This window comes from Cynara cardunculus, assembly GCF_001531365.2.
Source record: "Cynara cardunculus var. scolymus isolate 2C chromosome LG 17, CcrdV1, whole genome shotgun sequence".
NCBI lineage: Eukaryota > Viridiplantae > Streptophyta > Magnoliopsida > Asterales > Asteraceae > Cynara > Cynara cardunculus.
The window spans coordinates 10,245,679-10,259,334 of NC_037544.1; positions in this window are offsets into that span (position 1 = coordinate 10,245,679).

Here is a 13,656-nt window from a genome sequence, read left to right on the forward strand (position 1 = left end):
CGATCAACCTTGTCCGGTTAACACTTAAAATTATTTCTAACATATTTGTCTGGATAACAAATCCGGACAATACACCATCTAAAGCTTAACTGATTTAACACTTAGAAATATTTCAATTTCTATCCGGATAAGAGTCCGGACAATACATTGCCCAACCTTTGACCGGTTTAAAACAATCCGGTCAATACAGCGCCAAACTCTTGAACGGTTTATATGAGATCTGGTCACCTCTTGACCGGTTTAGGGAGGACTCCAGACAATACTTGAGCGGTTTAAAATAAACCGGTCACCTCTTGAGCGGTTTTCTATCCGGATGAGATTGTCCGGATATTAATCCGGACACCACTTGAACGGTTTAAACAAGAATCCACTTAAAATGAAACAAAATTCATAATAACCAGTTCCAAATGCTACTAAATTGTATGTAAACAATTTATATCCAAAGCTTTAATACACTCACTTTTAGAAATCGAATATCAAAGCTTTTGAATCCTCTTCTTGCAATCTGTATGACTTCAGAGAAAACTTTCTAAATATAGTGTGTGTGTAAACTTTCTTCTTCACCACTTTCTATATATAGCATAGAGGAGAGGTGGTGGGCGGCACAACCAGCCGACCTCCCCCCCACTTTTTTCTTAAATTAATTCTAAATTTATCATATAAACATAACACACACACACATATACATATCTATATATATATGTTAAAGAAAATCTTAAATCAAAACTTGAAACCCGTCTATTACAAGAGCCTAAGGGGAAGGCAAGGGCAAGACTGTAGAGGAATCGCCACAGAAGTGGTCGTCAAGCTCAGATTCGCTAGTGCAGATAAACGAAGAAGATTATGATGACCCAGAGCTCCTTCAAGCGTTAAAGGCTTCTTTGGCAGAAGCTCAAGCAAGAAAGGGCAGAACCTGCTTCCCCCTCAGAGCTGGAGAAGGCTCTTCCTCTAAGGCGAAGGAGGAAACGTCCACGGGTATGTTCGACGCTCTGCAAGGAACCGTCAAACCTATCCTTGCAGAGGGGTCCACCCAGAGGCCAATACCTGAAGAAGAAGAATAAGCCAAAGTGCCAGAGTCCGCCACAGTAGGAAGGGTCTCTGAGATCTTTGAATCGATGAGCAGGATTCCCATGCAACTAGTGCGCACATAGTCTATTACTACTGTAGAAGAGATTCTGCTGTGGAGATACTCTGCAGTGGACACAGAGCCCCCTATGATCCAGAGCTCACAGGTATACCTTCTGCTGCCGCCAAGTTTCAATTCTCTAAGCTTACAAGGCCATGCGAGCAAGTTTTCTCATAGCACGTGATTACATCACTTGAAACAATTTCTCCAAGAACCTTGCTAAAGAAGACGGTGCTCTATGCTTAATACGTTGTGAAGAGGGATGACGACAACCTTTACACGTTCACGGATGTTGACCTCCACAACCTCTGTGTATTTGATCTTATCTTCTTGCACAAAATTCTCAACAAATACATGGAGAGGAGGTCAAGCTATTCTCTGTCGCTCAAAAGGCTTATCGAGGTTATGCGTGCACAAGTTAAGTATTACAGCCAGAAGGACTTCGAATTAGATGTGGTTAGCCCATTCAGATCTAAAGATTACCCCTCCGAACAACTGGCCAAGTTGGATACTTAGGTGTCATCCCAACTCCATTGTTCGCAACCCCATTTTTGGGTTTGTGTTCTTGGACAAAGATGACATCCTAAGGTTCTTTGATCCAACAGAAGCGAATAAGTACTCCACAGAGACCCTTGAGTGGATATTCAAAAGAGTGCTGGCAGAGGTGAACAAAGGGCATCTAAGGATGGGTGAAGTGTCTGACATTCTGGAAACTATCAAAGTACAAATCAACTTCAGAGAATGGATTTTCAATGTCTACAGAACCATCAAGACTGACATGCTATATGCCGTAGACGACTTTCCAGAATCTGTTGTATGATAAACCTCTGTAATAGTATTGGCCTATGAAACACAATTTTGTAATTCTTTCTTTATGTAATTCTTTCTTTATGTAATTTTTTTCAGAGGATGAATTTTTTATCTCCTCTTGTAATTTTTTCAATTAAGTCATTTCTTGMWTTAAATTGTCAATTTTTACTTTTTCATACTTAGGGGGAGATTGTTAGCTCTCATATTTCATTTAATGTAAAAGTATGAAAAAGTATTACTGCGAGTGTTGACAGAAGGGTTCATTCCACAGAAGACCACAGAGAACCAACAACAGAAGATGATCATTTGTACAAGTCAAGATTGACAAAACCTTTGTTGTCTCTCACAGAGGTTCTAGAAAATGGTCCTCTGTTATCAAGAGCTTACAAGTCATATGCAGCAGAGCCTCTAGGATGGCTCACAAAGGGTTTACGGTTCATCTTCTGTGGAGAACCTCTTTTTACTGTTTTACTTAGGTTAGTTAGCTGCATGTGCTTCTCACGTGACTATGTTTGTAATCGACTTTATTTGAACGGCTTGGATCGTTTCACACGTCTAGGTCGTGTCAGAAAAGCCATTAGGAACTAGTATAAATAGCAGCTAGGTCTTTGTAATTCAACATGCTTCCTGTATTGTAATTGTCAATATTTTCAATYAATTGAAAATCATTTGAAGCTATTCTCTCGTGTTCTTCATATTCATCATCTGTGTGTTCTTGATTAATTTCTTACTCTGTTTGTTCATATATTGTTTCCGCTGCACTGTTATTGTCTAAAAGATCATCCAGAGTATTTGATTGATATCAAAACTGAATTTACAGGTCCTAACATAGTTTAAACTTCAAATCGAATGAAAAGTTTATAAAATCAATTTATGCAATTATAAAGGGTTTCAAAGCTGTTAAACCACTCACCTTGAAAGCCTTTTTGCAAATCAGACACTTGAAAATCAGCTTTTGAAAACTTGCCAAGAAACAATCCGGTTAACACTTCTCTTCTAAATCGCACAACTTTTCAATTGGACAGAAAAAAAATGTAAAGGAGGAGTTAAGCCTCCTTTTATACTTTCCTTTTCAGGAAAGTCGGCAGCCTTTCTCTCCATCCCAATATGCATGCACATACACACACCATGCACATACATATATATATATACAACTCTTGTATATACACACATGCATAAATATACCTATACATATACCTCATTATGCATGTAGTTATATCCACATATTTATTGCATACTTATTTATGCATAGAATTTCGCATACTAGCTTACTCAAATATAACAATTTATCATGCTGTCACGTAGTCACATATAACAAATATTTATATATTTATTACCTCAGGTGACAACCAAGATCTGGTTATCACAATTTGTGTTAAATCACTCGTTAAATTGTTCATGCTTCATCCGATTTACAGATTCATCGATCAAAATGTTTGTTGTTTTTTACTCTGTTGATGTTTTCTATAAATCGCTCAAGGGCCATTGTTGTCTTCTGTCTGATAAAAGGTAAATGACTCAAAGGGGTTTGATCGGATTATCATTAGTTTTGATTAAATTGCACACTATTGTGACCGGATTTTTGTTCATCGCTCAAGGATCCAATAGTTGTCAATTTGATGGGTATAGCATAAATCGGCCACCACTGTGACTGGATTTCTACAAATCGTTTGATAGTGACCTATTTTGATTAAATCGATTGTCACAGTGACCGGTTTTCTGCTAAGTCGATTAGAATGGTGAGCGAGCTTGAGTAAATCGTTGGACACTTTAAACGGATTTGCATAAATCGCCTGAATTGACTGGATTCTTAACTCGTCCATTGTGTTATCCGCTTGATGCTTTACTCGATTTAACTCTTGGTCAAAAAATTTCAGTTAATAAATCGGACAACAAGCTCAAACTCTGTCCGATTTAAGCTGGGTTCAAGGTGAAAACTTGGTATATTGTTTGTGGTTCAAAATCGATTACTGTAAATCGAACACAGGGGTACAATTTTGTGGAACATAATACTTCATGAGCTGAAACACGTCTTCATGGACGTCCAAATCACAATACTTAAATTCTTGATGCGGCATAGTGTGTAGGTATTTTTTGTGGTTTGGAAAATGGTGGAACAAGGACGTTGACTGAGCTGAGTTCACTTTTATTGTTCTTGTTCAATGAAGCAGAAGCCTATATCTCCTAAGGTTTTGAAAAGGTTTTTGTCACCGTTTTAATCGCTTTGTTGCGGTTTCTTCATCTACTGTCTTCAGGCTTTCAGAATTTACTAGGCTAACAGAGGTCATTATTCACCATTGAAGCAACCACCTTTAGCTATGCACTGTGCAACAGCTTCGTGGTAATCCCCAACACCAAAGCACGTTGAACGACATCATCAAATGAAGGGTCAGTAATGCCATCTTCTGAATCACTTTCCTTGTTGGTTCTTCTACACCAGGAACAGATCCTTCAATCCCAAGGTTGTTGCCAGACGTTGACACTGGTGTGTCAGTTTTAGGACTTGGAATATTGTTAAAGATTTGGGTTTTGTTTTTGGTCTTGATTGATTGTTTTTTTTTTGTTTAGACATCTTTCTGTTGTTGTTGAGAAGAATTAAATTGGTTTACAGAAAAGGAATTAAAATTCAGTTATGGATTGAATCTACCAATATCATTGGGAAATTGACTCATAGTATTTTGCAAAGGAAAGGGCTGATTAGGGAAATTCATGAAAACAGATGGAGCTAAAACTGTAGGAAGGTATCGTTTGTGATTTGCAACCGTGTGCTTTTCAAGACAACCTGTTTGATTTCACCTTTGTCACTTGAAGTTTCAACCATATTTGTTGTTTATCGAACAATAGGCTGATCAGATTTTGTGTAAATCGTACAGCAAGTTAGCCGGATACAATCTTAACTCGTGTACCTCTTTGTTTGGACTTGTCTTAATCCGCTCACCATAATCGCTCAAGACTTGGAAAATCACTTATCATCTAGGCGGTTTTGTTTTTCATCGGACATCCTTTAGCCGGATTTGACTTAGTTGTGATTGCATTTGTCTTGTTATTTGGGCTTAGAAAATTGATTTGGGCTAGAATTAATTAATTTGGTCTTGGACAATTGTTTTGGGTTTGTTTTATTTTTTAGACTCTCATTTGATTCAATCTTCTTTTACTGTTTCTTTTAACTATTTGAGAATCCTTAAACTGTTTTCTATCGTGTAAACTGTTTTTCGTAAGTTTTAACTGTTTTTAATAGTTTTTAACTGTTTTCAACAGGTTTAGACTTTTTTTACTGATTTTTTACAGGTTTTCGTTGTTTTTCTGATTTCTCATCAGTTTTTGTGTTTTCTGTTTTGTTTCTAAGCATAATTGATTTTGATTTCTTTTAATTGATTTAACAGCATTTGATCTTTAATCAATCTGTTGGAAAATAGCAGTTTCATTGGATAGAGAGAATAAAGAATTGAGAGAGAGAATTTCTGAATTGGAAAGGAAAGTAGAGGACTACAAAGAAAAATACATTAATATGTTTGATGAAAATTTTACAGATAAAGAATTCATTAAGAATTTGCAAAAAAAAAAAGTTTTGAGAGAAAATACTGAAGGAGATGTATCAGTAAAGATCAATGAACTTGAAAAGACTTTGGATACAGTATGGAAAGAATGTGAACAAGAATTGAAAACTTGGAGTAAATCTAACAAATATCTATTTGAAAAACTACAAAAAGTTCAGAGTGAACATAATGCTGAGAGAACATCTCCAAGGAATAATAATGAGACTGAGACTGATTTGAGTGAACTGAAGAAGTTATTGAAGTTAGAGAAGGAAAAAGTTCAAGAGACTGAGAAGAGTTTAAATTTTGAGGGAATAGAGTTTGAGAAAGAGAAGAAAATATTTTCTGAAATGGAGAAAAGATTTGGTGCTGAACGAATAAGTTATGAAGATAAGATAAACTCTCTTGAAGATCGTTACTGTTTTTGTTCTACATTGTCAAAAGAGAAGATCATTTCTGTTCTACATTAGAGGGGGAAATGTTAGAAGATTTTTCTCAACAAAAGATCATCTGAAGTTTTAAAGTGAAGATTGTTTTTGAAGTGTTTTGTAGAAGTCTTAAAGAGCTTATAGAGATAAAGTTCAAACGATATTCAATGTGCACAAATTCTTTCAAGTTTGAATACAAAGGGGGAGAATGTTAGGACTGAAAATCAGTGTTAAATTGTGTTTATCTTGAAAGTTAATTTTGTCTATAATTGTATAAAAGTCATCGTGTTTGACTTTTTTGTAGTTTCACTTTGACCTTTAGAGTTTTACTTTGACCCTATATATAGATTTGTTTAGTGTAATTTTAGAGTAGAGCTAATTGTAAAATCTCATACGTAAGAAATAAAGTTTAACTGAGTTTGACTTTTCTCTCATCTCTCCTCTTAATGTTCTTAAAGAAATATCCATATCTGCCATGGAAACCTTGAAGGTTTATGAAGATTGATTCAAAAGGAACAACAGTCAAGCAAATCTTGCTCAAAAACTTGTCTCACCTTTTCTGTGAACTCGATCAATAAGCATGAATCCAAAGTTTTGAGAAAATATTCTTCAGGAACTTTTCTGTCCCTTGTCTCGTGCTGGTTCAGGATTAAATTCATCATCCTTTAGAGTTAAAAACTCTTGACTACGGTTGCTAAAGATGAAAATTTCCTCTTTCTTTTGTATGCTTTTGAAATCTACTTGTTTTGGTTCATGCATACTTTTTATAAAAGTGTAAGAGGTGGTTTTGAATTTGAGCCTTCTTGCTTCGGCCCCATTTTCATGTCTTGATCTTTTGAAAGGAGATGGGTCATGTAGACTAGGAAAATCAGGTTTTTCTCTGCTCCTAAATGAAAGACAGATTCAAGAGACGGTTTCTTCTTCCAGGTTAGGTCTAGGTCAACAAAATCAATCCCTATCTTATCTTGTTGAGAATTGATCTTTTCATAAACCTGCTGAGCATCTTGATATTTTTTGATCAAGAGCTCCTTTCTTTGCAAGCTTTGGTGTAGAAAGTCCCTTTCATTTTGAAAATAATTTTTAATAGCCAAAGAATTCAGTCTATCACGCTCTTTCTCGATAATCTCCTTTTCTTTCTCTTTTATAGCCTTTTTCAGTTTAGAGCACTCTGTTTCGAAAACTGTCTCTGTGGAAAGTTTAGTTTTTAAAATCCTTTCCTTTTCTATAGAGATCTCCTCATTCTCGATAGTCAGAAGTTTTGTCTCTCTTTTGAAAATGTTCTTTTCATTTTCAATAACTTTTCTCTTTTCTTTTTATTTCAAGAGCTTATGCTGGAGTTTGAAAAAATCTTTTGTTAACATAGAGATGCTTTACCCAAGTTCAGAGTGTACAGAGCCAGAAGTAAAACATACCTGAGAGTCAGATTCGGATCCAGATGCTTCTACATCGTCACTGTTATCAACAGCCATCCCGCAGAAGTGTGCTTGGGTTTCCTCATCAGATGTTGAGTCAAAGACCCAATTTTCTTGTTCTGCCATGAGGCTGCTCTGAGGTCCGTTGTACTTGTACTTATTTTTATAGTACAAACATCCTTGATCAGAGGACCCTTGCACTCTTTAGAGAAATGGTCGGGTCTGCCGCAACAAAAAAATTTGTTGCTCTGCTTCTTCTTTTGTTATCCAAAAATCAAGTCTAATAATCAATTAATTTTCACACAAATATCAAGAATAGTAAGTTGAATTGAATCTATCGGCTTGATTGTATTGCATAAACTTTCAATACAGGTTCTTGATACCATGATCTCTCTCAGCTTGTCAAAGGATACGTATGATCACTCAAGATTCTAAACACTGTTTCTAACTGACAACTAACAAAACTTCCAGATAGTCAAACAACCTTTTAATAAAGGAAACAATAACTAAACACTTCAAAGAATTTAAAACATTTTAGCACTGGGACTTGAATACAACATTTTTGTTCCAACAATCTCCCCCGTTGGATTCAAGTCCAAAACAACATCTTCAGATCCTTTGCCAATGATCTTCATAACATTAAAACTTCAAGATCTGATCTTCAAAACTCTAACAATCTTCATCTTTAATAATCTTCAAACAATCTCCCCATTTGATAAGGAATACTTTTCAACATTTGTATAAACTCCCCCTTTAAAGAACAATAAACTCCTTACATAAAAGATCTTCACATTTACTCCCAATTGAACATTTTAGCACGATAATCTTTAACAATTATCAGCATTTATACATCAACTCCTTCAAACATTGAATATCTTCCCTGATGTTCAGAATTGACTCAGAAAATCTTCAATCATTTTTTGGAATACTCCTCCTTTATGATGAAAATAAGGAGCACTATCATCATACTTCGAAAATGAATGATCTTTGAGAGATTCGGTCAATTTATAGAAAGTTAAGCAAATCTTTTGAAATTAGCTTATATAATATTTTCAGATTATGAAGGTGAGAGAAAGAACCAGATTCAACTTATGAACCTGTTTTCAATCTGTTAGAAAGATTGGCTGTGAATATAACAGATTTGTTCAGTACAATGAATGTACTTTATATATGAGACTTTTTAAATGTTCATCTCACCAGGACTTCTATTCAATCATTGATAGCTTGAAAAAGCATATCTACGATTGTTAAGACAAAATAACAAGAACAACTATCATATTTGGTAGAGTTAACTAGGAGGAATGATTGAATAATTGTTCAGTTTAAATAGCTGAGATTAGGATTAAATTTATTATTAACATTTTATAAATAAATGGAATTTTTATATGAAGGAATTCACTCAATAGATCTTTCGCTCTTACCCTCAACTATTGTAGAAATTTATTTTGCTGGACAACACGGGGCGGAGAATAAAGGCAAGGGGAAATTATGCTAGATTTTTATCTTACTTTTAATTTTGTAAAATCCGCTCTTGTTGGAGATCCTTCAAATTGTATAATTTTGCTTTGATCTTTTGTTTGTAAACAACATGGTGTTATCTTATATAAATGTCAGTTTGGTTATCATGAGTTTACAATTGGTTTGTTATGTATGTTTCGGGAGGTTTTACAGATTCATACAAGTCTAGGTCAAGACCATCATAGAAGTTTATAATATGAATCTTCCACTGGGAATATTCATCCCAAATGAGAGTCGAATGTTTGGTGAGGGATCCAACACTATACATCGAGTTCCAGAATTGGTTGGACATTGTTCAAGAAAAGTGTAAAACAAACAATCTGGAAGCTTCGAAGAATAGAAAACAGAACTTGAAGAACACAAACTTGGATTAAATAATCAAATACGATTATCTTCACAAAAATAAACGAGATCTGTAGATTTTCACAAAAAAATTGAGATCTGGAATGAAAAACGATTTCAAGAATATAAAATATCCAAACAAAAGAGGATATCCTTTATGGAATGGATCCAACTAATCAATAGACCGATTAGAAGGCTCTTATACCAATTGTAAGAACCTGAATCCTCTATTGCACTAATAATCACAGCTTGAGTCAATATATGAGCGGAAGCAATAACTATGAAATTAGTTGGTTAAATAGAAACGAACAAAACACATAAATTCTTGAAGTATTGAACAAGTAGGCCATATTTGAATAGCTAATGAGAATGTCAACAACACCATGAACACACACAAGTGTGTGTACAAAAATCTCCTCAACTAGCTAAATTTCTCACAAGTGCTAAAGTTATCTATCTTAAATTGCGAGGAGCAAGTCTTCAATATAGTAATAATTAGTAACCATTTCCTTGGAGGAATTATCCTTTTATAGGCAATCCCTAAAAGGAATCTTCTATAATTTAGGAAATTGGAGAAGTCAACGCGTCCACCAATCATATGCCTCCACGTTGCTTGATTGAAGTAACCGTCTTTGTAAGCATGTTGGCCTGGGATTGGAACACTTGTATGATGCGCCATGGAACCTTTGCGCACAAAGAAGAGTTAGGAGACTCAGACCCTCTGCATGTATAGTGCAGAGGCTCTGTGTCTTGAGTTGGGCTCTGTATTAAATCCTTAGATTTTTTACGCGCAGTCTTTGATCTTCTTTTCTCTTAGTGACGAGCTCTGTATCCGGTAACGTCTCTGTATCCGAGCTCTTGGTTCAAGAAGTCTTTCTATAGGAAGTTGTTAGCTCTCATATTTCATTTAATGTAAAAGTATGAAAAGTGTTACTGCAAGTGTTGACAGAAGGGTTCTACCACAGAAGACCACAAAGGACCAACAACAGAAGATATACAAAAGCATACAAGTCAAGAATGACAGAACCTCTGTTGTCTCTCACAGAGGTTCTGGAAACCGATCCTCTGTCATCAAGTGCTTACAAGTCATATCCAGCAGAGCCTCTAGGATGGCTCACAGAGGGTCTGCAGTTTATCTTCTGTGAATAACCACTTCTCACTTCTTTACTTAGGTTTGTTAGATACACGTGCTTATCACGTGACTATGTTTGTAATCTGCTTTATTTGAACGACTTAGATCATTTCACTTGTCTAGGTCATGTCAGAAAAGCCGTTAGGAACTAGTATAAATAGCAGCTTAGGCCTTTGTAATTCGGTGGTGCTTCCGTATTGAAATTGTCAATATTTTCAATAGAATTGAAAATCATTTGAAGHTATTCTCTCGTGTTCTTCATATTCATCATCTGTGTTCTTGATTGATTAATTACTCTGTTTGTTCTTATACTGTTTCCGCTGCACTGTTATTGTTCTTAAAGATCATCCAGAGTATTTGGTTAATATCATAAGCTGAATCTAAAGGTCCTAACAATTGGTATCAGGGTAGGAATCAAATTCTAAATTGATTTATTCTGTTCTTGGTATTAATCTGCATTTTCTCAAGAATGCCAGTCTTCTTCTTCAGGTTACCATGTTTTACTCTATTCTATCAGTTTCATCTTATTCCTATTTTTCTTCTTCTTTCAATGGCGAATCTGGCCAATACATCTTTCATGAGCACTGGTTCTCAATCTAAACCTCCCACGCTTATACGTGAGGAGTACCCCCAATGGAAGGTGCGAATGGTTAATTTTCTGGAAGGAATTCACCCAAGGATWTGTGAATTTCTTTATAATCCTCTTTATGTCCCCATGAACTTAATTCCTAGAGTTCCAGCCACTGGAACAACTCCAGAAATTACCGAGCATTATGAACCACGTCCTGTTGCAAACTGGAGTGATGAGGACAAAATTATGGTTGAATTGGGCAACAAGTGCAAACGATTGTTAATTATGGCAATACCTCACAAAATCTTTAAATGCATCGATCACTATCAATTATCCATGGATATTTGGGAAGAGTTAGAGAAGCAGATTGAAGGAGGTAAGAAAACACTCAAAAAAACAATCGATCAATTTGCATTGACGAGTACCACAGCTTCAAGGCGAAAGAAGGCGAATCCCTATCTGACACATACTCTAGACTGAACACCTTAATTAGTAACTGCAAGAGGTATGGAGTCATGAGAACGGCAGAGGACAACAACTCATTATTCTTGAAGAGCYTAGGAGTTGAGTGGATGCACCTCACCATGTCCATGAAGGCCACCCTAGACTTGGAAATGTGGACTCTAGCAGACTTGTTTGGATCTCTTAAAAGCCAAGAGCCTCAAGTTCTGCAAATGAAAAGGGACTATGGTGGCCCTCTTGCTCTAGTCGCAGAGGATGGATGATCAGGAAAGGGGAAAGAGGCACAGAAGGAAGAGAAGGAGAAGAAGAAGAAGAAGAAGAAGAAGGTATTGATAGCAGAGAGTGATGACAGTTCTAATGAAGAAGTCTCCATGAAGGAGATGATGAAAACTCTGGCCTTAATCACCAGAGAATTCAGGAAAGGTGGAGAGAGGAAAGAGTTTAAAAGTTTCAACACAAGAAACTTTGCAGAGGGAGAGAGATCTGAGACAAAAGAGAAGGAACAGAAGCCTTCGCAGAGGGTGGAAGAGCAGAGGAAGGAAGAGCCAAAAGATGGCTGCTTTTAAATGTGGCAAACCAGGCCACTTTGCTGCAGAGTGCTGGTGAAAAGGGCCAAGGGCACCACAGAGGGGTCCTAAAGATGCAGTCTTTTTATAAAAAGAAGGCTGACTACTACCAGCAGAAGTCTCTGCTAGCTCAATCAAATGAGCTAGTAACCGATRAGTCCTCTGATGAAGACGAACAGAAGGGTCTTCTCGCATGGGAAGACTCCGACACAGAGGACGAACTCTTCTGTGGGATGGCAGACATCAATTCAGACTCCTCTGACAGAAACGACCAAGAGGTTTCTACTTCTTCCTCTTCTGAATCTCTTGATCTTTACACAGAGATCATCGATAATCTCGATTCATGCCATTTGGAGCATTTCAATTTAAAAGAAAAACTTTCTCTCTGTGAAAAAGAAGTCATTCTGCTCACAGAGGAAAGAAATCGATTTTTCAAAATGTTCGAAGAAGCGCAATCAAAATTTATAAACTTAGAAAATTCTTCAAAAGAAAAGCTTGCCAAGGTTCAAAAAGACTTAAAAAAAGGGTGGAAGAGTTAAGGCAGATGGAGCAATATTACTTCTATTACAGAATTCTTTCAAAAGGAAAGAGAATTTTTGCACCAAGATGTGGTTGACAGAGAGCTTAAAATTAAGAAATTTCAAGAGGCTCACAATATTTACAAAAAGATTAAAGTAAATTTGGGCAGAAGAGGTCTAGGTTTCTCAGAATTTGATAATAAACCTGGTTTTAAATCAAACAAAACTCTAGAGAGTACCTTTAGATCCTCAAATAATTTGAAGAGTAAAATTTCTAAATCCAAGCCCATTTTCAAAAGGAGAAGGCTGTTGGTTGATCCAGACGCAAAACCGTGTTTATCTATGAAAAATATTGCCTATGAAGACTATATTGATTCCTTCTCACCTTCTACAAAGAAGGATTCCATTCCAAGGAGGTTTATGAGACAGGGTCATATAGGAATTTTCAAGTTTGGACAAYCAGATTCTCAAGAAAACTATCCTTTTGGTCAGCCTCTTGAAATAAAACTGTCCGCAGAGGCTCTGGAATTCTTTCCAAATTACATCACAGAGCCTTCTGCAAATGAGTCTTTTTTTGAAATTTTTTTTTTGTCACAGAGCTCTCTGGAAAAGCTACGTCTAAGCATGAACATGCCTCAAATCTTGAAGTTAGTCCTACACAAGTTGTAGAGACTGCTATTGATCTTGAGAAAKGAAAGAAGGAAATTCGAAAACAAAGTAATTCTCAACGCTCTGTCTCTGCTACACATAAGCCTATCTATACTTGGCAATAATTGAAAAAATGGCCTCTGACTAATAATGCTTCTGTCTCAGTGATTGCAGGAAAACCAAAGGGGGACCAATATAGAAGAATTTTAAAAAGGATTTCAAAACAGAGCCTAGAATAGGAAAGAAATCTTGTAATGAGAAGCCCGTACCTAAGAAGGCTCTAAAAACAAAATCTTTGTACCCTTCTTTGAGAATTTTAAGGAAAAATTTAAGAAAGTTTCTTGTGATGTCTCCTTCTATGAATGTTTCAATATCATACATACTCTATCCACTCACATTCACCACTCTTCTTGTTTAATCTCTCTCCCCAAGAGTCATAGTTCTGGGGTAAATAAGAGACAAGTTGGTAATTCTTCCAAGAAAAGTAAGGCCAAATCAAAGGATGTTACGACATATCTTAAGCAATCTAATACTAAAAGACCCAATTGGAAGTGGGTACCTAAAATAAACAATATATGATTGCAGAA